A 27877-nucleotide genomic window follows, 5' to 3' on the forward strand; every position below is an offset into this window, starting at 1 on the left:
TAGCCTAAGTAAATTATTGTGTTGTAGATTAACGTTTTAGCTCTCTACAGATCATAGCACTATCGTTCGAAATTGTTTGCTATCTTTCTGATTTGTAATTTTGAAGTGAAAACTTCTTTAGCGGCGTTGGGTATAAAATCTTAAACTCGCGTCAGGACACGTGGCCTGATCGAAAAAGCGTAAGACGGATGTTTTTTTTTAGCCCTTATATTCCATGCGTAAGACGGATACCATTCCAAAATATAACGCTGAACGTTAATAATCAAGTTTTCACTTCTGCCGGCACTCCCGGAGTGCAACCCGTCTTTTTTTTAAATAGCAAGATTGAATACTGTGATGAGGACCATTTTGCACAGAAACACCTATGCGGTTAATTAGTATCAAAAACTGTTAATAATCCGATTAAAAGAGTCCGCGAGAACTGATGCCATTAACATAATGCCATTATGCAATAGGGTCGATTATGAATGCGTTATAAATTTCTCGATAATCCTGGATAGTAATATGATGATTTTTTAGAAACTCTAGTGAAAATTATCTATTGGTATTTCAGTGTCTAAAATCACATTTATATTACGATTGTCCATGTGAAAATATTGGGAATGGATCCACAGTAGGTAACGGTAACGGCTTAGTACCATATCACACTAGCGGATTGCGAGCGGTTTCAAAGCGGAGCGGGTGCGCAACGAATACGTTGCGGGCGCGCAACGAACACGCCGCGGATGCGCAGCGAATTCGTTGCGGACGCGTGGCATATGCGCAACGTTTACGTTGCAGTCATGTACACTCATTAGCAAAATGGAATCCGTGCTGGTTGTTACTTATAACTTGTGATAGTATAATAATTATGAGATCATAATTTTTTACGAGTTTCATAATATGTTAATGTTTAGGGTATTGCTTTATCTATTAAATCTTGGTCGAAATGCAATCAGATAACTTAATTGCTCATTATGAAAGTTCACTAGCGAAATAAATTTTAAAGCTCCTTAACTTAAACAGGACTATCTTATTATTAGATAAATAGCAGTGAATAGAAAATTTTATCAAGCAACCAGCAACTCACTATCACTTTGCTCATAATTAGGTTCACAAAATCTCTTTATAAAATACGTTGCTATGGGAGAGATTATACTGGTCAAGTGGTCAGTCGTTACATACTTTTGGAATCTATGTTACATTCTAAAGTCCTAGTAATTCAATTTTATAGCACCTTTTACAACAACTTCAGTTGATAATACATCTTTAGTTAAGTAAGTGCATTTCCACAGTACGGTTAAAAAATGGAGTGCTACAGAAACGATGGAAATATTGAATGGAAGTTAGGCAAGGGCTGGCTTTTGTGCGAGAGTATACAAAATGACGTTGACGCTTCTATTCGCAGCGAAATCGTTGCGCGTCCGCGGCGTGTTCGCTGCGCATCCGCGGCGTGTTCGCTGCGCATCCGCGGCGTGTTCGTTGCGCACCCGCTCCGCTTTGAAACCGCTCGCAATCCGCTAGTGTGATATGGCACTTAATACCTGATTATTTAAGAAAACTAAAATTAATGAAAATTAGGAACTGATTTTTGAATTTATTTAAGGGTACTTTCCTTTTTTGTATTCGGAAAATAGAGGTCTGGTAAGTTTAAGTATATACGTGCTTTTATATGTTTAAGGTTCTACATAGTGTAAATTTGCTTCGAGTTCCCTCGTAGTCTACTTAGAGGAAACTTAGTGTGTATTCATATTTGAATAGCATCATAAATGCGTTGCTAATTATGATTCCAAGAAACGGGATCAGCTAGTTTGAAACTATAAAGGAAACAACATTGGGCATATCAATATGAATAAGATGTTTAGAAATGAATAGGGTTCCCAGTTTCTACTAACCCTCGTCTTTGGAAAAGCAATTTAATTTTCTCGTAATCATTTATGTTTGCAGATAGATTTAAAATATTGCAATAAATATTTATTCAGACTTTAGAGACGTGATATTTCATGTATCTATAATGCAAATAAAAATCCTATTCTTCGCTATATAGAGTAACGATTAGAATGCCTCATAACCTTGCCTTACCTGTTTTAGCGTTAAGACCGCCTTTCTTTTATCTTTTGTTGACAGATTGTTTTTTTTTTAACGAAACTTCTTTAGGCGCAGCCGCGCAGAGAGTAAAACTTCCATGTCACGTCATGGCAATACCGTCACGTCCATAGGTAAGGAGACGAATTTTGGTATCTTTTGAATCTTGCCATGGAAGTTTCACTTCTGACACGAGCGCTCTTTTTTGTACTTGTTTCTGTGATAAAGAATTTTCGTTTTGATACCTTGTGGTTGATGACGTTGAAACGTCGTCGTCTCCAGATACTATAGACGACGGGGACGGTGACGGTGTGGTTGGTGACGACGGAGCAGGTGACCCCAAGGATTGTGCGTAGTCGGTGCCGTTTCGTATTACGGAATCCTCGTCCGTGCCGCCCATGTTTACACGTTTCCCTGAAATTGATATAGAAATAAGTTACAGTAATTTACTTTGTACCCCAATTGTTATAGTGGACCAGTTGGCAGGTTTTGAGCCATAGAGTTAGATCTCTCACCTGTCTCACATTGTGTTATAATTGTTATTTTTTTGGTCATGTTATTTGTTGTTCATGTTTGTAGAGCTATGATGGCTCTCTCCCTCTTAATAATTATTACTTATTAGTTATTCTTATAATTTAAAACAGTTCTATTTAAATAAATATAAACTTGACCTAATTATATTGTGCAATTATATGTGTATTTCATTTTATGTCATGTCTTTAATTTGGTGTGTTTTTGAACGTCGTATGTAGGATACGTTTAGGATAGAGTTTCTAAGATATTGGAAAACTTTTATGTGCTGCAGTAAAAAGTGTTTTTTTTTTTCGTAGAATAACAACCCGTACTGACTCCGATTAAATAATATTTAGGATTATCGATAAGGAAATAGGCCCATAATCTACAGATTACTAAAAAGTTAGTACATCCTAATCCAATAGGTTCGGCGGGATATCGACTTGCCAAATCGGTCGCCTCTAGCACAGGTTTATACCTAGTTGAGGCGATCGTCGAGTTCAAATTGTATTGTGTTATGTATTACTTAGTACTAAATAAACGATTTTTATTTATTTATTTATTTAAATTGTCCCTTCTGCGGTGAAACTAGAATAATGTAAATAATAATATAGACAGCATAGTACCTAAATTGCATATTGCGAACCGGATATTAAACGTCGATGTTAGATTATTACGTTAATAGATATCAATGGATATAGACAGTACAAAGTAGTATGGTAATAGATCATCAAAGCACGCAGCGCCATCTAGTCTTCAACATTCTTGTTAATAACTTAATTCATAGGGTGTTGTGTTAAATTAAAGATTTAATTAATAGGTAATATGTGCCCTTACTATAGTTATTTCAATAGGGATTTTTTAAATATGCTATCACTACATAGTATAAAACAAAGTCACTTTCTCGGATTGAGTGAGAAAAATCTTTGCTACGTAGTACATAATATTATTATCTCTATGTTGCTAACGGAAAATTGGTTGCCGAGTGCGACCAATTTGTGATAGGTAGTGTTAACTGATAGCTATTAGTCATTAGTCATTACCAAAGGTCATTACATATTAATAAAAGGATTATCAAAGCTAATTTTAATTTGTAACTAATGCAAAGACACCATAATGTTCAATGACCGTATATATTTTTTGCTAGTATTTTTTTATGAATAAAATGTGAAGATTTATGTCGAAAGTTCTTCTTTACCAATATCTAAATGAATGAATTTTATGACAAGAATATTTTTAGTGTTCGTTGGTAATATTTAATCTGATTTTAGTGTTATTTTATCTTTACTGTCATTAATTGTATTTTAAATCGTATACGTTACCAAAACGCATAGGTAGTTACAATAACAGATTATCTATTTACTTAGGATACCTTTTTTTAAGAGTTAAATGAATATAATTCATTTTAGCACCTATTGTGAAAAAAGTAAATTAAATTAAAATGGAACGAATTTGATAGGTAATAATAGCATCGCACATTGTACCTATTTTAACCCGCCATTGGTGACCTTATATGTCTGTGAGACCGGGCAGTCAAAGAAACCTAAATATTTTTGTCACCGTTTATCGAATTACACTGTGGTTTCGAGTAGCTGCCTAATTTCGCGCCCCCTACCGCTAGTCTATCCCGCGAGAGCGATGCGGGCGCAGGTTACAGAGTTTGAGGATCAACCCGGTGCGTGAGACCGGCGTCACCAACTAAGTAAGTCAAATGGTTATTGTGTATTTTTTTTTATTTTCCTCATTTTGTTAAAGCTGTTGTTGTAATTTATAGTTTAATCATATAATTCTATTATAAGTAATTGTTTTGCTAGATTTGATCGATATTTTACAAGAAATTCTGTGTTTTTTGTTCAAATTGTGAACATTGTCTCAGCATGCCTTACGAAAGAAATCAGCGTCGTCTCGAGGCTCTTTTGCAAGAAGCAGTATCTGATGAGGATAGATTACAAACGTCATTGGAAATTGAATCTGGAAGTGACTTCGAACCAGATAATTTCGAACCAGATCGCACGTAGTAGGTACCAACTTGCTCTAGTTGTTTGGCTGTTAAAGATGAGTGATTTTAGTATTGTATATTTATTTTTTTGGTCGAAGTATTACCATTTATGTTACTTCATTTTATGTTTTCAATGTCATAAGACTGACTAAGCCTAATTTTATTGTTAAATAATTAACATTGTTGTTTTATTTTTGTGTTTTAAAAAACCTTTGTTAAAATACTTGAAAATTTTAGTTATTTCAAAGATATTGTCTTATGCTAATAAAAGAGATTTGATTTATGAAATACCTATGTTTTATTGACAATAAAACATCAAATTTTATATCTATCCCAATAAAAAGAAGCATGAACTGTAAATTACAGAAAAACTCGTAGTCAAAAACCCCGGTGCGTGAGACCGGGGTCACCAACGGTGTAAGTCAAATTCACGTCACCAATGGCGGGTTAATAAAGAATACATAAAGTACATTTTTAACTCCCTAAGCTCTTCGTCTTAGTTTTTTTTTTTTTTTTTAGATATAATATTAAGGGTCTTATTACTTATCACAAATCTCTAAGCACTATCTCAGGAATTAGAATCAAAACCTCAAAGTGCATGTACTAAATAGTAAATACTAAATACATAATATTTAATAATATTTGAAATACCTACCTACGACTCATGCGACTTTGCGCTGGGAGCACAGCGCAAAAGTCGCACGCTACCATGGTAACGCTTGCATAGGGACTTATGTCGGTCTCCCCATAACCAAACTTTACAAAGGTCACTCACCCCGACCTGCACTTTGAAATGAGAGGATCTAGGATATTTACAAAACGACGCTTTTACAAATCAAAGTCCATATTATCAGAATAATTTTATGCAATGTAAACTTACCTTAACATATTGGGTGTATCCCATTATCCTTAAATCCAAACTCTCAATAATTAATCTCGGAAGCTTTCCAGTTTTCACCAAATTTCTTCAATATTCATTAATATGATTAGGTACCGTACCTATAATAGAAACGTTTTTATTTCAAATGGACACACAGTTCAAGGTAAATTTATACATACTTACACAGTAAGCATGATTTATTATTAGGAATAAATATCTTCATAATATTTATAGCCGCGAGTAATCTCCCAAAAATCTGTAACGTTTTGTAAACAAAACAATGACACTGGTGACATCTATAAACACAAAATGAAATCAACATAGACTCTCCCAATCTCATTTATTAGATAACGTCACAGATGGCGTTATTTGTCCTTGTTATAGTGCCATCTATGTTTTTATTATAGAACTATTTTAAAAGAACAGTTAGTTATAGCGTTTTCTAATTGAGGGCGCTATACTATATAAATTGCGTTTGATGCCAACAATAATAATTATTATTATAACTAAACTTATTTAAATTTTTAATAATTGTTACTTAATTCATCTAAATTCTAAACTAACACTGAGTTGTGTTATAAATGGATGTGTTTAAACTGTATTTGGTTAAATGTTTTTACTATTTTAAAACAAAAGCAGGTTTAGTTACTTAGTATATTTACTTAATTCTAATTTTCTTCGGATTTAAACAGAATTGGTGAATTTACCTTCTCATCTAAATTGTAAGCGAAAATGCCTTCAGAGCTTGTTATTTATTTTAGCACTGTTTATATAATAATATAATTTGTCACTGTATACTTATAAAATGGTACATTATTATTTGGTAATTACTAATTAGGTAGGTATATTACATAGTTTTACTGTAACCAATTAATGTCATCGTGTGCAATTCAATTTATTTGCCGCCATTTTTGGGGTGGTCTTATTTTTTCTTGGTGGGTGGTGGCAGTTGCCATTAAAGAAAATATAAGTACCTATTTAAGTATAAATATGTTTAATTCAAGGTTTAATTACCATTATATTGCCAGTGTAAAATATCTATTGTTTTTTATACCTAGCTTACTAACATTAAAATTAAAATTTAAAATTTTTGCTGTGTGCAGATATTATATTAATTTTTATAAAACTAGATAAAAGTAAATTTTTTGTAGGTAGGTAATATTATATTGCACATGTTAAAAAATTGAGCTGCAGTGAATTAAAAAAGTAGATACTTTTTTAATTAAAGTGAAACTTTTATTACACAGAACATTAAGAACATTACTGTTCTGTGTTTTATTACATCGTCTCAAACTTTTTGCTCTGTGTAGCGCATGTCGCGTGACGGTCGAACCGTACGATAATTATCGTACAAATACGATAATTTTGTGCCTAAGTTTCACTTTTACCGTGGTTTCATAAAACCAAACAACATTTTTTTTTTCTTGTTTTTTTTTCTATAATCTTTGTAGTCTTGAAATAGTTTTTACCTATATAATTTATGTTGCTGGCTTGCTGCCCTAGGCGCCGCACCGTTAGGACCGGGGATGAGACATGCATGGGGAATTAAATTAATTGTAGCTACCTAGGTACGTACATACATACATACTTATATCTATATTTTGCTTTTAAAATCTTTACAATATAATATTATAGACGTCAGTTTATATAATAGGTTTATGTATTCAAAGCATTTAGCTATTATTACTACAGTAATTCAATGATTCTAATTTCTAAGGTACAATATTAATAGGTAAGGTACTTAATGGAGATGATTGGTGAATATAATAACATATAGGTACCTACATCCATCATTTAATACAAAGGATTAGTAAATTCCAAAAGATAATGTAATTTTCCATGATAAAATGTGTCAAGAATCAAGATGCTATAAAATTATAAATGTATCCTCCTTACATTTGCCAGAAATTTCCTTATATTCGGGTAAGCACCTTAGTAAGGTTACAAAATATGTAAAAAGAGGTATCCTCGTAGTAGGTAGGTATTTGATAGTACCTAACTGGATAATATTTTTACATTATAATGTTTATGTTTTTTCTACTGTTCCAAAGTTGCATATTTTAAGTACCTTTACTATTATAAAATTGCATAATTATTACAATCTAAATTTTTCATAAAACGAATTAATAATTTTTAAACCTAAGATAATGTAGGTATTATAATATTATGTATCTATATCTACGATTTACAAGTCAAGTCCATTAGAAAATAATATCTACTGAAAAAAAATGATAAATAATATAAATGCTAACATCAACAAGTAAATAGGTAGACTGCGCAACGCAACCTGACATAGGTACTTTACCTATTCGTAATTTCCATTTTAGATTTATTTAATTAGACTGAATATTTTTGTGGTGTAATTGGATGAGGAGCATGAAATATTGAATATTATATTATTATATAGTTAGTAAGCATACTCTTCCAAAACTGCTGGACCGATTCTCATGAAGTTTTATCATAGCCATCATCTATTTTTCATACCCCTAATATATAAGTAAGGCAGAACACCGTTCGCCGGGGCCGCTGGTAATTGTTATAATCCATACTTAATATTATAAATGCGAAAGTACCTAACTCTGTCTGTCTGTCTGTTACTCAATCACGCCTAAACTATACTGAATCAATTTTCATGAAATTTGGTATGGAGATATTTTGATACTCGAGAAAGGACATAGGCTACTTTTTATCCCGGGAAAATGACGCAATCCCGGAAATCCCACGGGAACGAGAACTATGCGGGTTTTTCTTTGACTGCGCGGGCGAAGCCGCGGGCGGAAACATAGTAATAAATATATTATGTAGAAAATAATACAGCTAGTAATACACCTTTCCTCGCGGATTTTCTTAGGTAGTTACAAGCTCCTCTGTATTGTGTGTTCTATTAAAAAATAGATAACCTCAAATTTAAATAATTATGTATGTAAGTGAAACTACATTATATGAGCTATAATTACTTAGTTTTACTTATATTTTTTTGATGAGCTATAATTACTTAGTTTTACTTATATTTTTTTTGTTTACCTAACTTAAACTTTGAATTGAGAACAGTCCTTCTTGGGAACTTATATTGAAGAGAAACAAATCAATTTGTTTCTAATTTGAACAATAGTTATGTAGGTATATGTACCTAATTGTGTAGGTGTAATATTTTCGGGCTCTCGAATTAATAGCCCAGTACCTTCAATATACGTGATGAATGTGCGAGCCGATCTGAAAATCCACTTAGTGATCCCGACAATATTTCAATGAATTACTTGTATAATATCGATATTTCAATTTGATTTTATTTGACGTCATATGTCCGAAAAAAAAATTTTTGCCATAATAAAAAATTATTGATCTCCACGTGCTAATAATCTCAAGTAAGTATGAATGTAAGATTTAATAAAAAATTCGAAGAAATTGAGTCCAACAGATATATTTGACCACAGGAAAAGCTTTAACAAAAGTGTCACTACAAACAAAGATCAAGCTGATGACAGGTTTGTTACAGGGATGGCTATAAATGCTATAATCTGGACATAAACAAACGAAACAATAAGAAACTAGAAAACAAACAATAAAAAGCTATTTTATAGAGGTAAGTATATTATATATATTTTAAAAGAACAATTTAACCATGGCACGACACAAATCTAATACCTTAGGTTTACACATAAAATGTCTATTAATAACTTTCCTAGTTCTTTTTTTTGTACATTGTGGCCATCATTATAATTAATGAATCATTCAAATGTTGTAATATAACGACGTCATAACTTGTAATACCTACTGAGGATTTCTTATATCAAACACGTGGCATAATAGATATATAATGAAAGAAAGAATGAATCGAAACACTTAATCTATACGACATGGCCACGACATATACTAATATTATAAAGCTAAAGAGTTTGTTTGTTTGAACGCGCTAATCTCAGGAAATGCTGGTCCGATTTGAAAAATTCTTCCGCTGTTAGATACCTAGCTTACTTATCGAGGAAGGCTATAGGCTATATTATATCATCACGTTACGACCACAGGAGTGGAGCCTAAGCCACGGGGGTGAAACCGCGCGGAGCATCTACTAATACATATTACTAAGATATCCAAAAAAGCATTCATAATACACACTCAAATATTTTTTTCTAAAGGTTCTAGGTACCATGGTTCTATAGCCTAATAGGGAGGTAGTTTCAATAAATAATAATATTATGTAAGTATGTTTTATTATTAATTAGGATAAATACCTATTACCTAATCTATCTACTAAGTCTAAATTGGTGCAGTAGTTTTTGAGTTAATCGCGAACAGGTTCTTTGTTTTATATCTATCAATCTTTCTATTTTCTATGTGTCTAGAGTTTTAAAGGTAGATACATCCATCTATCTCTATATTTTCTAGTCACAATCATAGTTACCGCATGCTCCTCTATGCTCATGTCATGGACTGGAAATTGCTGGGATTCCAATGAAATTTTGTGTGCCTATTTATTGGGTAGATCTGAGACTCGGCCACCATCTATTTTTCATGCCCATCAGTGAAAAGCGTATTGATAGTGATTTTATATTATATATTTCAGGACAATTTTCACACACGGCACGAACTTATCCCATACTAAGCTTTCGCTTGTGTTATGGAAACCAGATGGCTGATAAACATACATAATATATAATTATAAATAAATACTTATATTATAGATAATTAACACCCAGACACAGAGCAAACATCTATATTCATCACACAAATATTTGCCCCGGGTGGGAATCGAACCCACGACCTCTGGCTTGAAAGGTAGGGCTACTACCAACCAAACCAACCGGTCAGTCAGAAGAGTAATGAAAAATGAAAAGCTATTATATATTTATAGAAGCACATTATGTATTACGTACAATATTACTACGAGGAAGTTCATCTCATGTAATATTATAATTAGTAAACAATAAGGGTCAGGACTCAGGAAGTAATTGATAAAATGCGATTATGTACCTAATCATTGACATCATTTGAAATACCTTTATACATTATAAACATATTATTACCATATTACTCATCGATTATAAAAACAGTTTGCTATTAAAATATGATGTTAAAGTATATTATACAGTGTGTTTAGGTAATCACGGCCTACTAAGTAATTTGTAAAATTACTGTGTCCACGTCAATAGGTATAATATGAAAAATTAAGAAAATTATAATATTGTGTTAACTATTACTTACTACTATCGAGAAAGAATATGTTCATATTAATTTTGGCGAAATTTTGTTCTGAATTGGGCTATGTTGTTGTCAAGATTCCTGTGATAATAGCGGTGATGGCTTCCGCACTTTTCTTTCATCAGCGACCCGCGTTACATTTCAAGTTTTTAATTTTGTTTAGTGTAGGACGTGGGTATCATCATTGGTTATCACATAATAGTTTATTGTAGGTATTATAATATTATATGTGTTAACTAGCTTACCGCCCGCGGCTTCGCCCGCTTTGTCTAAGACCTTATAAATTATATACTTAAACCTTCCTCTTGAATCTTTCTATCTATTAAAAAAACCGCATCAATATCCGTTGCGTAGTTTTACAGATTTAAGCATACAAAGGGACATAGGGACAGAGAAATCGACTTTGTTTTATAGGTACTAGGTATGTAGTGATAGCATCTATTATTCAGGTCACATTAAGGCTTTTGTAAAATTGTATTGCTAATGTAAGGGTTCACGATTCGTGTCACATTTGTCTTCTTGACAAACCAGTTCCAAGTTAAAATCTGTACCACATAAATTGATTTATCTCATAGGCACCTAAGCGAGTGTTCTCTAAGATCATAGAAACGATTAAAGTTTCTAGGAACTGTATAAATCTGTTCCTTAACAATTTGTCATACACCATCAGTAAGGTAAGTTGCGAAGGTCGTAGGCAGTTCCTTGTCTATCGAAATTATATTATTTATTGCGCCAGATGCTTACTGCACCAATAGTTCTGGTGACCTTCAGTTTGTTCCTGAAGCAGGTCACGTACACCATTTTGAAGAAAAAGTTTACTAGAACAATACTTTGTTTAAGCGTTGATTAGCGTGATGTTTATTTTAAGGGCGCGGTAATCAATGATTTACGGTAGTGTATATTTAGATAGGTGTTATAATCTTTATCTATATTTAATACTAGCTTTCCGCCCGCGGCTTCGCCCGCGTTTTCAAAGAAAAACCCGCATAGTTCCCGTTCCCGAGGGATTTCCGGGATAAAACCTATCCTATCTCTCAAGTTGGATCGAACTGCACACGGTGTGCGAATTTTATTATAATCGGTTAAGTGGTTTAGGAGTCCATTGAGGACAAACATTGTGACACGAGATTTATATATATTAAGAAGATTAAAGCTGAAGAGTTTGTTTGGTATGTAATACTGGTCTGATTTGAAAAGTTCTTTCGGTGTTAGTATATAGCCCATTTATTGAGGAAGGCTATAGCCTATAATGTTATAATACCTATCATCACGATAAGACCAACAGGAGCGGAGCACTGCGTGTGAAACCGCGTTATTAAATAATTAATAATGAGTTAATAATGACACAGTATTACAATATTATTGATATGCTCTATCTACACTAATATTATAAAGTGGAAAATTTTGTTTGATTGATTGTAATGAATAGGCTCATAAACTACTGGACCGATTTTAAAAATTCTTTCGCCATTCGAAAGCTACATTATCCACGAGTAATATAGGCTAAGTTTTATCCCGGAAATCCCACGGGAACGGGAACTATGCGGGTTTTTCTTTGAAAACGCGGGCGAAGCCGCAGATTGAATAAAATTAGACATTATGCTGATAATAATAATTGAACAAAGCTGCCACCTGAGAAAAGTTTTTTAGGACTGTTTCATAATAATTAATTTTCCTACATTCAAATAATAACTTTATTGCTCTAATGATGATTTCCCCACCACGTCATTGTGATAAAAAACGGGACGAATATTCTTATTATAATCTATGGTTTGGTGTGAACGTACTTAGGTACTAACTACAAAGTTTATACTTTGATATTCAGCTAACTTCTCTAAGTTAACGCTTCAAAACCACTTGATCTCTATCAAGTGGTTTTGAAGCTGTATAAGTATTGGAAGTTCATTCTAGGGCTTTTGATAAAAATACAGCTATAAAAAATTAGCTGCTTCGGTAGACGTTGTTCTTTCATATTGCCCTTTTTCAATTATTCATGTTAAAAAAATCAGCCAATTAAGTCGAACTGTCGTGAGCTTCTAAGCTTAGGAATTTTGTTTTAATTAGTATATCTATACATATAATAAATCTGTAGAAGGGTCAATTCTGTACATTGAAAATATTGAAAAAATAACTAGCAGGGGGTGTTACTGGATCGATACCAAACCCAAATATGTGATTAAAAAAATTTTTGTCTGTCTGTCTGTCTGTCTGTCTGTCTGTCTGTCTGTCTGTCTGTCTGTATGTGAAGACATCACGTGAAAACTACCGGTTCGATTTCGATGAAACTTGGTATAATTATACCTTATTATCCTGGGCGTAAAATAGGATACTTTTTATCCTGGAAAAATACGTAGAAAAAAAATTAATCTCTATTTTTCAGTTAGGTATCCATAGACGTTGTTCTGTAGTAGGTACCGCGAACACACGTTGCGTATTATTATAGACCTAGCCGTATTTGGGTCCAATAGATATTTATAAGATGTCATTGTCCGAGTTACTCAAAATGGAGAAATAAACCATCCACGCGAAGACCGACATCCGCGCGGACGGAGTCGCGGGCGGAAGCTAGTAGAAAATATTGTTCTAATAATTTATTATAAATGTGTAATGGCTATTACTTACATGTAACAATAATTACTCATGTTCTATAGAGGTCGATAAATTATTGATAGGTTTTTCACATGATATTGCCTTTTGAATTCAAGCTTATTCAAATGCTAATTAGAGGGACGTAAGCTATAAGCATATTGACAAGTTTTGATCGCATGGTACCTACAATGAAAAACGTAGAATGTCTTTATTAATAAAATCTGTATGGTACATAAATTATTAATAAAAACAAAATCCATTGATCCTCACAAATTTTTTTTCTATTCATAGTTTAATAATAATATTATGTACTCTAGGATTTGTAATTTCTAGAAGCAAATTTATAAAATGTACTTACTAGGTATGTAATATACATATACATTGATAATTGTTAATTCTATTAAACAGTTATGCTTTTATTTAGCCCTACACTTCCGTATTCCTTACCAGTGCAACTTTTACAAATGCTATTAATATATAATAATTAATTCAATGCCGGAAAGTTTCTAGATTAAAGTACCAAGACACTAATTGTTATATTATATACTTTGTTCACTTGATATAAAATCCAACCCTAATATTATAAAAGCGAAAGTCACTCTGTCTGTCTCTTCTTCAAATTTTGCGTTGCAAGCAAAAATGCGCTTTTTCATATCAAATTAAGATTTGATTTAGAATAAATAGTTTAAATTAGAATAAATAACTAATCGCTGTCGCGGCATTCTTTCCACGAGTATCTATCATGAATACGTATTTATTATTTAGGAATGCTTCTGTCAACGTCACAACAGGGGTTAAAAATAAGATTTAGGTAATTAAACATATAATTCAATAATAAAATATTTAATGTCAAACATTATTAATATAAAAATATAACGGATTTTAATTAATAAAGACGCGGCACGCCCGCCATCACACAGACCTATATTTTTACCAGATCAAAATCTATTTATAGTTTAAACCACCGACAAAGATATGAAACAAATAAAAAATAAGTGTCATTAAACTAGTTAGAACCAGTTAACCACTGGAATTACCATTAAAGTATGTCCAAACAAAAAAGAACAATATAAGAAAAAGGCAATCTGTCCGAATGTGACTCTTAAAGCTTATCTACAACAAAGCTTAAACGTTGTACATTGCGTGTTCATTACTGTTTATTTTTTGAGTACGCGTATATCATTGGTACATGTACGTCATATTAAATTTCGAAACTAAAACTTTAAAAAAGTTATATAATGTGTAGATGTAGAGGTTAATTAAAATAGACTTCCTGATTGCGTAATTTCAGGACGCTTTGAAATTGAGTCGATTCGAGTTTAGTTCCGCGTACTGTCCCGGTCATTGTGTATTCAATATACATACTTACATAGAATGTTATACATTAGTTTTACGGATCTCCTGTTTGATATGTCAATGCAGGACATATACGTGATTATGTTTTATTCATATATCGTTCGATACACATAATATGAGGTGTTATGTAAGCTTCAACTTGCTTTTAAATTATTATGTTATTTCTGGGAGCGAGAGCAATGAATTATTGTTAATCTCTAAACTCATGATAAAAATACAAGTAGATTTTTAGAGCAACTTATTTTCTCATAGCCTTACGTACAAATTTTTAATTAGGTAGGTATATCATCACTACATAGTATTAAAACAAAGTCGCTTTCTCTGTTCCTATGTCCCTTTGTATGCTTAAATCTTTAAAACTACGCAACGGATTTTGATCCGGTTTTTTTAATGGATAGAGTGATTCAGATTCAGGAAGGTTTTAATATATAATTCATTAAGTTTTAGACAAAGCGGGCGAAGCCGCGGGCGGAAAGCTAGTTATATTATACTAAGCTTATTATTAAGATTGTATATTATTTGCTGAGTATAACATTTCACGTTCGTTTATTTTCTTACATTATACATATTGTAGTACATCCCAATAGGTGGTTTTATATATTATTTTTAAGCAATTATTTAGTCATTTAATTGTAATTTATACCAGTATTTTTTTATTTTATTTTGTATTTCACCAGTAAGTATTTTATATTGTATTTTAAAATTATTTGTGCAAAAAAAAATAAAAGCAAAAAATGTCTCTGGACTATAATCCAGAGGTGGCGCGAACACCCTGTGATGACGGATGCCAAAAAAAAAAATAGGTGGTTTTAAAATCAACCAAATACATAGTAAGTACAAACATTGGTTCTATAAATAAATAATTAGCGCAGACAATTCTAGTAGCTATTAGCTAAACTGTAGTGCTAAAATGCAGTCAAGTAGAAAAACCAACATTATAACAGATTAGACGGAAGGTGATATCATTTACATACTATTTGCGGACAAGTGAGATAAATAACTTAATAAATCGATAAAAGGCAGTAATTAGCATAGTGATCAAGTAAAGACACCTTTATAATTATCTTTTTTTTTTTGTTTACTATAAATAAGTTTTATTTCTGACATGCTGTAGAAAATTAACAATAATAAAGAGACTAGAAGTTGAAAAGTTTTGGTAGATTCCTATTTCCTGAAGCTTAACATTGGAAGCTGTGGAAAGGACTGTATTAATTTAGCTATTATAATTAGGTATTGCTTATCTATACTAATATTATAAAGGGGAAAAATGTTTATTTGTTTGAACGCGCTAATCTCAGGAACTACTGGTCCGATTTGAAAAAAATGTTTCAGTGTTAGATAGCCCATTCATCGAGGAAGGCTATATGTTTTATAATATCATCACGCTAAGACCAACAGGAGCGGATCCACGTGAAACCGCGGAGCGCAGCTAGTTGTATACAGGGTTACTTGTAAAACACCAGCAACCTCGCAGGGCCAGATAGGTAACATCATAAGTAACAACATTTGTTCTACGACTTTTGGCATAACGCAATAAATTATTTTTAAATGATTTTTTTAACTTTTATTGCACTCTCCTAACATTAATAATGTAAGTCTATGTTCTATTCATTATCGGATGGACGACGCGACGCCCCCTTCCCCCTCTCGTTCGCTTCTTGTTTACGTAATTTTTGGGAGGCGTAGAGTTTATAATATTCAAACGGAAAATTAAATGAATATTTATTTTTGTATGAAAATAAAATCTAACAAATTATCAAAAGTCGTAGAACAAATGTTGTTGCTTACGATGTTAGCTATCTTGTCCTGCGAGGTTGCCGGTGTTTTACAAGTAACCCTGTATAAAACTTAAAATATACTATTTAAAGACAATGTGTCACAGCAATTTAATATAATATGTAATAGTATCTGATATATTATTATCTTTTAAAAATACCCAAATTTAAAAAACGTTATTTTAAATCCGTCTTACGTTCTTACTTACCTACTTATGTAAAAAAATATTACAACATAACTGAACATGAGAAAATCCCAATACTTAGAAAATGCATTGATCATAATATGACAATGATCGTAGATAATTAATTGTCTGTCCATTTATCAAGATATTATAGAACTGAATGATATAAAGACTACACTGACTCATTCATAACTACATACATACATACAAATTTGATAAGAAAAACACTAAGTTCCTAGAAGTTATTTTATACTATTCGTTGACGCATGGCTTATAAAGGGTTGTGGTAAGTTTATATGAACCGCAAAATTTCCTATCTCTTTTCTAGTATATTTTTCAATAAATCTTTCTTAGAATTACACAGTAGATTGTTGTACTGTTAATGTAAAAAAATTGGTTGTCTGTAAAGTCAGTTTACTGACGATAGTTGAACGTGTCAACGATAAATTGTCCTTCTTTGTCGCTCATTCCGCGCTCTCGCTTGCACTGGAACGCCTCAGAGCGAGGTAACGCCGCATGAGTCATGTTTTTTCGGGTGTGCAGCCGGCTCTATCGAATTATAAGACGTTGTCACGTCAAAATGCTATTTACTGTTTCGTAAGTTATCCTACTGTGACTCATGCCCATTTAAATAATTAGGGGTAATTATTTGCAATGAAAATGAAATAAAATTATAATATTCTGTAATGTATAGTTTATTGATTACAAATCTTCTGAATCATTCTATGTCAACACGTCATTAATTATAATAATAATTTATAACATTCGGGGATCCAAACGGCCTTCACCTATTACGATGAACATAGAAAAACAAAAACAAAAACTGCACCTTTTCGAGATGAAAATTAGTCTCAAAATTGCATATTCAGTAGCTCTTGACGTATTTCTTGCAATTATAACGGTAAAACATTAGGAAAAACAGACTTTTTACCAACTTTTTCATAAATGAAAACTGCTCTATTATTAGGTATGGAGTTTTTCCTTTTCGCTACAGGATTTTTCCACAATTAAGCTCGAATACAGTCTTTACTTACAACATTTTTTTTATAAAACTTTACCTTGAACTATGAAATAATTTAAACTACGACGAAATATGAGAACAGTAAAAATCAAGTGTTTGTTTAGTGTTTACGTTGCAGTTACTACCTATGTCCTTGTGATTGGGACATCAAGCGACACCGCAGGAAAAGTACTAGCTATGTACGGATAAGGGGAACTCCGAGTTAATGTCACCTGCTGATTATTTACTTGAGGAATATTCTAGTTCCGAGAACACAGAGGAAAAAATTAATTGCAAATAGGTCGTTCGCTCGCTCGGAAGTTTTTTACACATAACCGCAAATATAATGACGTCTATTGAATCTGTGTAAAAGTTTTTAGACCCTTCTAAAATTTGGTAACAACACTTTTAAGTGGTCACTTCAAAAGCTTCACTTAAAATTTACTTAATTAACCCATAATATATTTAAATTTGATACATATTAATATTTTATTATTTTTTATGCAAATGTATATTATGTTATTTTTTGTGCACATGGTTTTAAATTTTAATTATGTAAACATTTCCAGTTTTTGGTAAAAAATAAATGCGTTGATACTATGGTTGATAGTTGATACACATCGTCTAGCCGAACAGTTTAGTTAAATTAGTGTAGTCAAAACTGATGGATCGCCTGTCGAAATATAATATATTATTGTGATAAGGTTTATACATTTTACCTTAAGCAGTTAATCAACAACTAACTAGCTCTTATCTTGACCGAATTTCAGCGATGGAGGCTTGCGAAGGATATTATATTACTAAAGACTTATAGTGTACTAGCTGTTCCCCGCGGATTCACCCGCATTGCTCAGCTCCTGTTGGTATTAGCGTGATGATGTATAGCCTATAGTCTTCCACGATAAATAAGCTATCTAACACCGAAAGAATTTTTCAAATCGGACCACTAGTTCCCGTGATTAGCGCATTCAAACAAACAAACTCTTCAGCTTTATAAAATTATAATATTAGTATAGATTAGATAGTAATGGTTTAATAACTTATTTTTCGTAAAACCTGCGTGTATTTTGTATGTGTGGTATATTTTACTTTTACCAGCTTAGCATAATATCAAGTTACATTATTCAAAAAAAATCCACTTATTCGTTATAACCTAAGGTTATAACATACATACATCTTAAGTATTTTTATAACCACGATAGCCTAGGATGTTATGGCCACAGGTCCTAAGTCCATCCTAATTAAGACATTCTTCATCTTTAATTATAAGAATCACACGATCCTTGTGCACTGTTGCATGATCCCTTGTTTAAATAAAGATGTTAATCACCCCAAAATATTATTTGCATGTGTATTGAATAACAATCCTTGGTTAAAACTTATTCAATCGAATAACTACAATTTCAAAAATGTATTCTAATTGTCCGTTATCCGTAGGACAGGATATGCCAGTTTACAGGTGACATTTTAAAATGTTCGTGTAATACTTTATTGGACGGATAAATTTTAACTAAGGATTGAAAAATCGGACTAGTCAAATGTCAAATTAGTGTTAATATAAGAGTCTGTCACTGTATAATATAACACGAGTTTAATTATCTATATACGTATTTATTTAAAACTAGCGGTCCGCCCCGGCTTCGCCCGTGGTACATATTTACGTTTTCTCTACATAAGAACCATCCTCGTACTTCAAGGAATATTATAAAAAAAGAATTAACGAAATCAGTTCAGCCGTTCTCGAGTTATGCGCTTACCAACACATTTTGCGATTCATTTTTATAGTATAGATTATATATTATGTATGTTAATGCCATCTGGTTACCATAACACAAGCGAAAGCTTAGTATGGGATCAAATCGTGCCGTGTGTGAAAATTGTGCTGAAAAAATATTTAATGTAATGTCTGGTATTTGATATAATTAATAAACTAATATTTTAATATTTGTATTGATTATAAGTTTATTCAATTACCAGTTATTATTAATTCATTGAATAAAGATTTTTTGAAAGATTTTTCATTTATGAAAACTTATTCAGAAGATTCAATAACTGACCTATTGGTATGACATAAGGTATGACAGTATAAAGTCAGTTATATTATAATATGATTATATTTAAGCTTTACATGCTAAAAGACTGTTCAAAATTTAATAGATTCTCAGCAGGAAATGTCTTATAAAAACAATGTTATAAGGTAGGTAGGTACATCCATACTAATATTATAATTTATAAATGAGAAAGTAACTCTGGCTGTCTGTCTATTTAATCACGCCTGAACTACTGAACCAATTTGTATGAAATTTGGTATAGAGATATTTTGATACCCGAGAAAGGACATAAGCTATTTTTAACCCGGGAAATAGGATAGGTTTTATCCCGGAAATCCCACGGGAACGGAAACTATGCGGGTTTTTCTTTGACTGGGCGAAGCTGCGGGTGGAAAGATAGTAGGTACTCTATATTTCAAATTGCACCAGTACTTTTACTTTAAGTTTCATTCTGAGCCTTAAAATATATAAGATTGTTATATAGCTCTTTAAATTTATTAGTGCTATAAAAACTCCAGTCATGTACACTCGTCTTAATGCACAACGGGGCTAAGGTCTGCATTGTATTCACTGCAACTAATTTAACACACACAATAAAACAATTTATTACTCAAATTGAATAATTGGTAATTAATTAAATAAGTGTTATATTTCAGTGAACGGTGTAAAAGATCGAATTGTTATAGCAGTAAGGTTGCGTGGTATATACCTAAATAATATTATGACTATAAGCAAAAGGAATCCTATTTGCGTAGGTAATTTTTGTCGGACCAATAATGATTTTTTTCATAGTTATTAATTTTTTAAATATTCAACAATGTCATAGGACACTCTTTTCTTTAATTTCCTTAAATCGTACTTGATTGAGTGAATTTTTAGTTTTAACTATAGGTATTGCACGCCAAACATTTCGTCCTGCCCTTTGTTTATTTTTCTCAATGTTAAACAAAGAAAATATTAATTATTTTCTTTCGATCAATTTAAAATGCAAAACAACATTACCATCGGTATTTTCCCATCGCGCAAACCATTTCTCTGTTTATTATTCAAAATAACTAGTAAAAAACGAGATCTAATAAAGTGAACAATGGATCATCTCCAACAATTGCTCTCAATATACATAAATGACTTTTTTACCTCGCCCTAGTAATGAAACGTCCTCCCTATCTGTCACGCGAACTGCAAAGTAAGGCGCACTTGACAATGATTTTATTTAGATGATGTTAGGGCTGTCACTCTATAAAAAATTCTTAATTTTCTTTTTATAGAAACTGAAGTCATAATATTATTATGTTCACAATAATTTTCAGTTTATTTAGGCAGTTATGTAAACAAGTTACAAGATTAGTATGTTGCAACAATACATTATAAAGAAAATTATGAAAAGCCGTGAAGCTATAAAAATATTATATAGAATCTAGATGGACTTAACTAGTTGTAATTAATGTAAATTAGTTACTTGAATGTGAAATTACACTTCGATGTATACTAAAAGCCTTTTGATGCAATGCAAATATAATAAAGCATTATACGTATAGCAGCCCTAATTGATTAAGATGTCGTAAGTCGCGGTGACCTTAGTTATGTGATGTTAAATAACTTATTTTTTACCTTTACCGTTGTGGTTAATTCAATGTTGATGTTATAATTTATTTTGAGGTGCTGTCTATTTCTTGTGAGATGTTTTTGTTCGATCTATTTTTATGTTCTGAAAATTTTACTGATGAGGGATTTATAAAGACGCACATATAACAATATACATAGTTTAAAAAACTGTCTTACTATTATGGATGAATTAGAAAAAAGTATAGAATAGTAGTTTAGAAAAGTATAGAATTTTCTATTTTAATCAGTAAAATAGATAAAGCTTTAAAAAATCTTTTAGTTGGGCTTTATATTAAGACTTGGTACACATACACTAGACATTTTTTCTCTTCCATGATAGCAGCGAAGGAAAACCAGTCAGATATGGAGATAATTTGGTCTTGAGATTCTGGGAATATTCAAACAATTGCCTATAATATAGTCCTACACAATAACAATTTTTGCACTAAAGCACACGCGGTAAGTTGATTAAATCCAATGTCGTTATTCACACAAGCTTAATCTTCTTGGCTTGCTTTTAAGATTCCTGGTTATAATCCTCCTTTAGAAGGAACACTCATCCATTTCGTATTAGATGGTGAATGAACAAAGAAGTTTTCACTTTTGATCATTAAGTTTTCCATTTGTACAACAGCATGTCTTTAGAAACGATGTATTAATATATCATCTTGTATGTATGAACGTTAATATTGTTCTCAACATGTTGGACAATCCCACAACACAGTTCCACTTTTCTACCAATATCGATCGAGCCATTTCACAGTCATAATGCTGAATGGTCACGTAGGAGCCTCCAGGAAGGTTCGAGGCGTATGGTCAGTTCTAAGATAATTCTATTGTTTTTATTTTTTAATAATTTCCAAGTATCGTGACTGAGGGTGCCGTGCGTCGCCTTGATCTGTCGCCCTGACTCCAAACAACAAGGTAAAACTTTTCAGTTTATGCAACGATAGTAATCTGAATAATTCGCGGCCGTGAAGTGGGATTGCAATTTTGCGATATCTTTTTGGTGTTACTGATGAATTGAAATCCATGATGAGTTCCTTCATAGGAATGAGGTGGAGGCCGAAGTCTCTGCTAATATCTCGGGACCTGTCGATTAATAAAAATAATAAGACATATAAATGAGCGAATGAATGTAAATGACGAAATGATGTTTGACTAATATAAAGGCTTTTTATCCTAGTCGGTACCCCGTACCTGATGGGTAAAGGTAGTATAGCGATTTCACGTGATTAGTAACAATTTTGATTAGTGCTCTTTCGATCGCAATGAATGCATTTGCCGATATGCCTCACTATATATTTTTAATCTATGTGTACCTGAATCTATGTTTTATAAACGCTCTCAGGGAATTATTCTATCAGCCTATATTTTAATAAATTGTTTTTTGTGAAAATCCCATGGATCGATCGACGCTTTATTTTAAATATTTGTTTGTGATTATGTTTAATAGTTTAATCATTGGTGTATGCTACCACAAGCTTACACTAGATTTACACTAGATGGCGTTGTTTAACTATATCAGGAAACTATTCCACTTCCAATTTATAGTACAATGTGTGTTATTAGTGAAGTAATAAGCCTATACAAATAAAATACAAAAGATTTTATTTCTAATGACCAATTCCTTTTGGGGAGATAATAATAGGGGCGGGTGTGATAAATCCTACCCACGCAATTTCGTTCCAAGTATTTCTTGCATCTAAGTAGAAAATTACAAGGAAGGACAAATTATTCCATACATATACCTAGGTATCTAGTTTTTATTTAACGCATATCAAATTGTAATGTATTGAAACATAATGATAAGTACCAAAAAATAAGCGAAGAAGACTTATTTTCAGTTACATTATAATCGTTAAGGAATTAGAGTACAGAATACCTTGGTCTATACAGGGTGTATATTGTATACTGTATACCCACTATCGGTATACTAAGCGCGAAGGGACTTGTAGTTTTGCATGTACACTGTTCACTTAAGAAATACTTAAACAAAAAGACACATCTTTAAAGAAAGCTCACGTGCGGGTGGCAAAGTTGGGAGGGTTGTTTGTTAGGTTGTTTGTTACACAAAGAGTTTTAAGAATTCATGTATTTGAAAAAAAAAATGTAAAAAAAAAATTATAAGTATTTTTTACGTACTCAGCGTATGCAAAACTATAACCTCCTTTGAGCTTAGTATACCAACGGTGGGACACCCGGTATAAAGGAGTTATGCGTCGACTTTAGTGTCGCTTTAAGTTTTCTTTAAACCCTTTGGGTAGCTCGTGATAAAGGAAAGTGAGTGTCTAATATACTACTTTACGTGTATTTTGAATATATAGTATGTATATTGAATACACTACACAGCCTACATGGTGTAATCGTAAAGTGTGCACACTGCACAGGCGATTATTCCGTAACTATTAGAGATATCAAAAAACTCTAAACTGATACCGAAAGTACTTTACCTAATGATTAAAAAGACCAAAATATCTTCTTTAATATACCAGGAATGAATATCTGTTGTTACGGAAAAATTGCCTGTGCAGTGTGCACACTTAACGATTACACCCGGTAGGTATAATTAAATAATCCAAGATACTTCCCGGTTTTACCGATACGCAATTCATAAAGACGTATATCGAATTCCCTTTAATCCTGGATAATTACTTTCTTTTCCCATAATCTCCACTAATGAAACGACAACATTGTTGCATTGATTTGCATTGAGAAAACGAAATGAATGAATTAAAGGTAGCGTGAGTAGCCGTCTGAGGAAAATTGTAAACGTCTCGAAGGAAAATTGAAATGAATTAATAAGTAAAATGGACTTAACCTTTAGTGTTCGAATACCGTTTCCCATTGATGCTTTTCCTAGTAATAATTACCCTCCATTCATTACAATAATCTGTGTTAAACATGAAAACTATTGAGATTAGAAATTATAATTCATTAATTGATCGCAATGGATTAATTATGTTATTGTCAGCCTATTTCTGTTATTTATTCAGACTTTTTTATTTCTAATAGATACTGGGTCAAGGATTAGGTGGAAATTTTCTATATTTATTTAATTATCGATGTTTACGCCTAACTAAACATATATAAAGGTTGACTAATTGACATTTAAAAAAAAACTTGAAATTATACTAGATGATACATGGTTCACGTATTTTAGCATGAATATGAACATTTAAGTGATCAAGTTACCCCAAAAATCTTTGAAATATCCATACAGGATTTCATCATATTGTGATAAAAAATTTTAGAAGAACATCGCAATTAATGACGTACGTTGATACTTTGTGTGGTCCGAGAATATTAATTAAGTTTAAATTTACACAGCACTCTAAATTACATCAGTGATACATTTTAATAACATAATATTATTAAATTATGTTTTAATATATTGCCCGTATTCTATTACCAATTTACTAATTTCAAAGGAACTTAAAATTAATTATTATTCGTTCCACCTAGTTTTATATTTTATTTAAAATTTTATATTTACGATAGGAAACGTTTCAACATTATGGCATTATCGGCACAATCTTAAAATTCAAATAAATTGTTAAAATATGAGTACCTAATAAATAAAGAATCTCATAATCGTTTGGAGTAGCCGTAGTTTGTCACTACTCATGTTATTAAAATTTCTAAAGTCGTATGTATGGAGGAATCTCCAGAATTACTGATCTTATCATCATGATCATTCTATAACTAATAGAAAGCTACACGCTGCTTAGAAGTGACATAGGCTTTTTTACCCCGGGTCAACCATAGCATAGCCATAGCCCATTCATCGAGGAAGTCCATAATATCATCATGATAAGACCAACAGAAGCGGAGACACGCGACTGAAACCGCGGAGCGCAGCTAGTAAACAAATAAAATGACCGATCGTATAGGTTCTACTGGTTATAAGATATTGGAAGCTTGAATACTACACTACTAATATAATACTATATACGGATTCGGTAAATCCCGCAATTTCTTAAAGGATCGCCAGTAGATTGTAAAGAAAGTCAGTAAAACGAACCAGTTCCTATAATTATAGAGTCTGCAGAGCTGCATTATAAAAGGGGTAATCCCATGGAAAGACCCAAGCGTTGATCCCATATCTCCATGCTAGGTTAACGACGCGGACGCGTCCCTTATTAAAGCGTCATTACGGAGGACGTGATAAATAATAATAGGAAATTGACACTTAAAACAAGTAATAACTGCGTTAAAAACAACCGACTTCAAACTTGCACTTGCAAAATTTACAAATACCTACAGACAAAAATGCTTATAAAATAAAACTACTGGGCCTATCCGAATAAAATTTTTATGGGACCAATTCGACACCATCCCGCATCGAACAAAAAAAGAATCACGTAAATCGGTTCAGAAACCTCGGAGTAATCGGTGTACATACATAAAAAAAAAAAATATACCGGCCGAATTGATAACCTCCTCCTTTTTTTTGAAGTCGGTTAATAAACATTATTTGATATTTCTATTTTATACTGTATATTTTCAAACAATTCGTACCTTCACGATACTTACAGTAAGACAATCTTCTGAAGTGGTATTAATTCCCTCAATGGTAGTGCATACACTTTATTTATAAATAAATATTTATTGTGTAGGTACATCATATTATTATGGCGCCAATGAATTTCAGTTCGATTGGTCGATTAGGCTGTGCGTTGCTGATCAGTCAGTCAGGTATACTGAAAGCTGTTAAATTAAAACTATTAGACAAAATGTAATAAACAAATTTTATAATGAATGACAAAAGTATTATATTAGTTAACAATGATACCTCTATTAAGTAGTACCTACTATTATATTATATTCTGTGCCTCTATGTTGAAAACAATAACGATTAAGCACACTTATTTCTGCTTATCCCAGAGAATATTTCGTTTATATTTATTTACTCATGTGCTTCAAGCACTAGAATCTATTGCTTGCCATTATGCAATATATAACACTGACTCTAATATTATTTACCTAATACAAATATTTTTAACTCGCTTAGTGTATAAACTTCATGCATAAAATTAGTCTTCTACCAGTTTTTCCATACACACTTTTGAAAAATAAAATAGATTTAATAAAATTAATATATTTTAGATGATTTCCTAAATGATTTAATTTCCAATAACATGACGGAGTTTTGAACCTTCTGTAAATGTAAATTTTGATTTCTCTGCAAATTGTGTTTGTAAATTTTATTGAGATCGAATTATTTTGGTCACAAGGTTAAAAACGTTCAAATTGACAAATTATCTTTTCGACGAAAAACGTTACAGCTATAGAGAATATCGCAATCATTTAAGAAAAAAAAAATACCAAGAATTTCGGTTAAAATAACATGTATGAAAACTTATGCGTGCAATGAACTTTGAGTCCATAACTGAAATGCTGTTGATATAATAATTTTAGTAAGACAATTAATTAAGTACAATGTAAATACAATACAATTAATTTCTAGTTTGTATTACATTTACACCATCATTGAAAAGAACCTTGGAGAGCAAAGCTATGCACTTCTAAATCATTTTGTAATTTGAAGTGTACTAAATATACTAACTAGGTACTGATGTTATCAAAAATGAAAAAAAAAACCTATTAATTTCCTTGAAGTTTGTTGAAAAGAAGGGATGATAGATCACGCAACAACCGTGACATGAAAACAAAATAGCATGTCACCTCGACTTTGAATCTAAGGCACCACAACAAATTCACCGTTAAATTTGACCTTTAACAAGTGTGTTTAACGTCTTTATAATTCTAATAATAATAATTTCATGGAAGCATAACTCGTCCTTGACTTCAACGCATTATATACCGATTGTTGTGAGAACATCGTGAGTAAATTATATTCATAAATAAAAAAAACATTGATTACACATTACTACACATACGCTTGAATTGCATTTTTTTTTTAATATTGTGGTGTAATTTTTATACTGTTTGTTTATGCCTATCAACAAACCGGTCCAGCGAGATACAGAAGTTCGTAATAAAATTAATTTGTATACAAATAAGAGTATAACAGTGAATTAAAATGCAACAGACTGTAAAAGGAAATGATCGCAAAATGCCCGAGTCACGTTTTTTGTTTTTAACACACAGATTGATTGTTATGTTTTATTATGCGTGAAAACAAAAGCGAACTATTTTTAATTTTTGTGTTACCTATATTTTTTACGTTCATTTGAAAAATTAACATTTTTATTGGCCGGAAATGAAAATCAGACGTGTTAGTTGTCACGTACACACTGATATTAGGTATTATGCAACACAATTTAATTTCAGTTTTTATTACGATTGTCTTGCATCAAAGCGTAGCATTCGAATGTCCATGTATCTGGGTTTCACGTAAACAATTCAATCGTTCACCAATGCCTCACATTAGCATACGTAGATACTTTCCGCAAACCGAAGAGAAACTCAAACAAAGGAATCTGAATGTTTTTCCGTTTTTGAAAAGATAATCTAACGCGCAAGGTTTTCGTTAGTGTAACTATTGAGAAGTCTGCACAAACATGCAATTAAAGGCCAAGTCAATGGCATGTGCGAAGGTTGTCCAAATTTGCAGGCTTCGAGGGTTAAAGTCAAGGCTCTTGGCAAGCGGCGGTGAAAGTCAAGGCTGGTCGGGTTCTGTGCCCACATTGTTATA

At 32.0% G+C, this 27877-nt stretch overlaps 1 long non-coding RNA gene across 1 annotated transcript; it reads left to right on the plus strand.

Annotated features, from left to right (window-relative positions):
* The first annotated feature begins 4143 nt into the window (after positions 1-4143).
* LOC123705290 lies at positions 4144-4864 on the plus strand. The gene is made up of 2 exons (XR_006753292.1): positions 4144-4279; positions 4454-4864. It is a non-coding gene; the product is annotated as an uncharacterized LOC123705290 (long non-coding RNA).
* Positions 4865-27877: the final 23013 nt, after the last annotated feature.

Source organism: Colias croceus, chromosome Z (assembly GCF_905220415.1).
Source record: "Colias croceus chromosome Z, ilColCroc2.1".
NCBI lineage: Eukaryota > Metazoa > Arthropoda > Insecta > Lepidoptera > Pieridae > Colias > Colias croceus.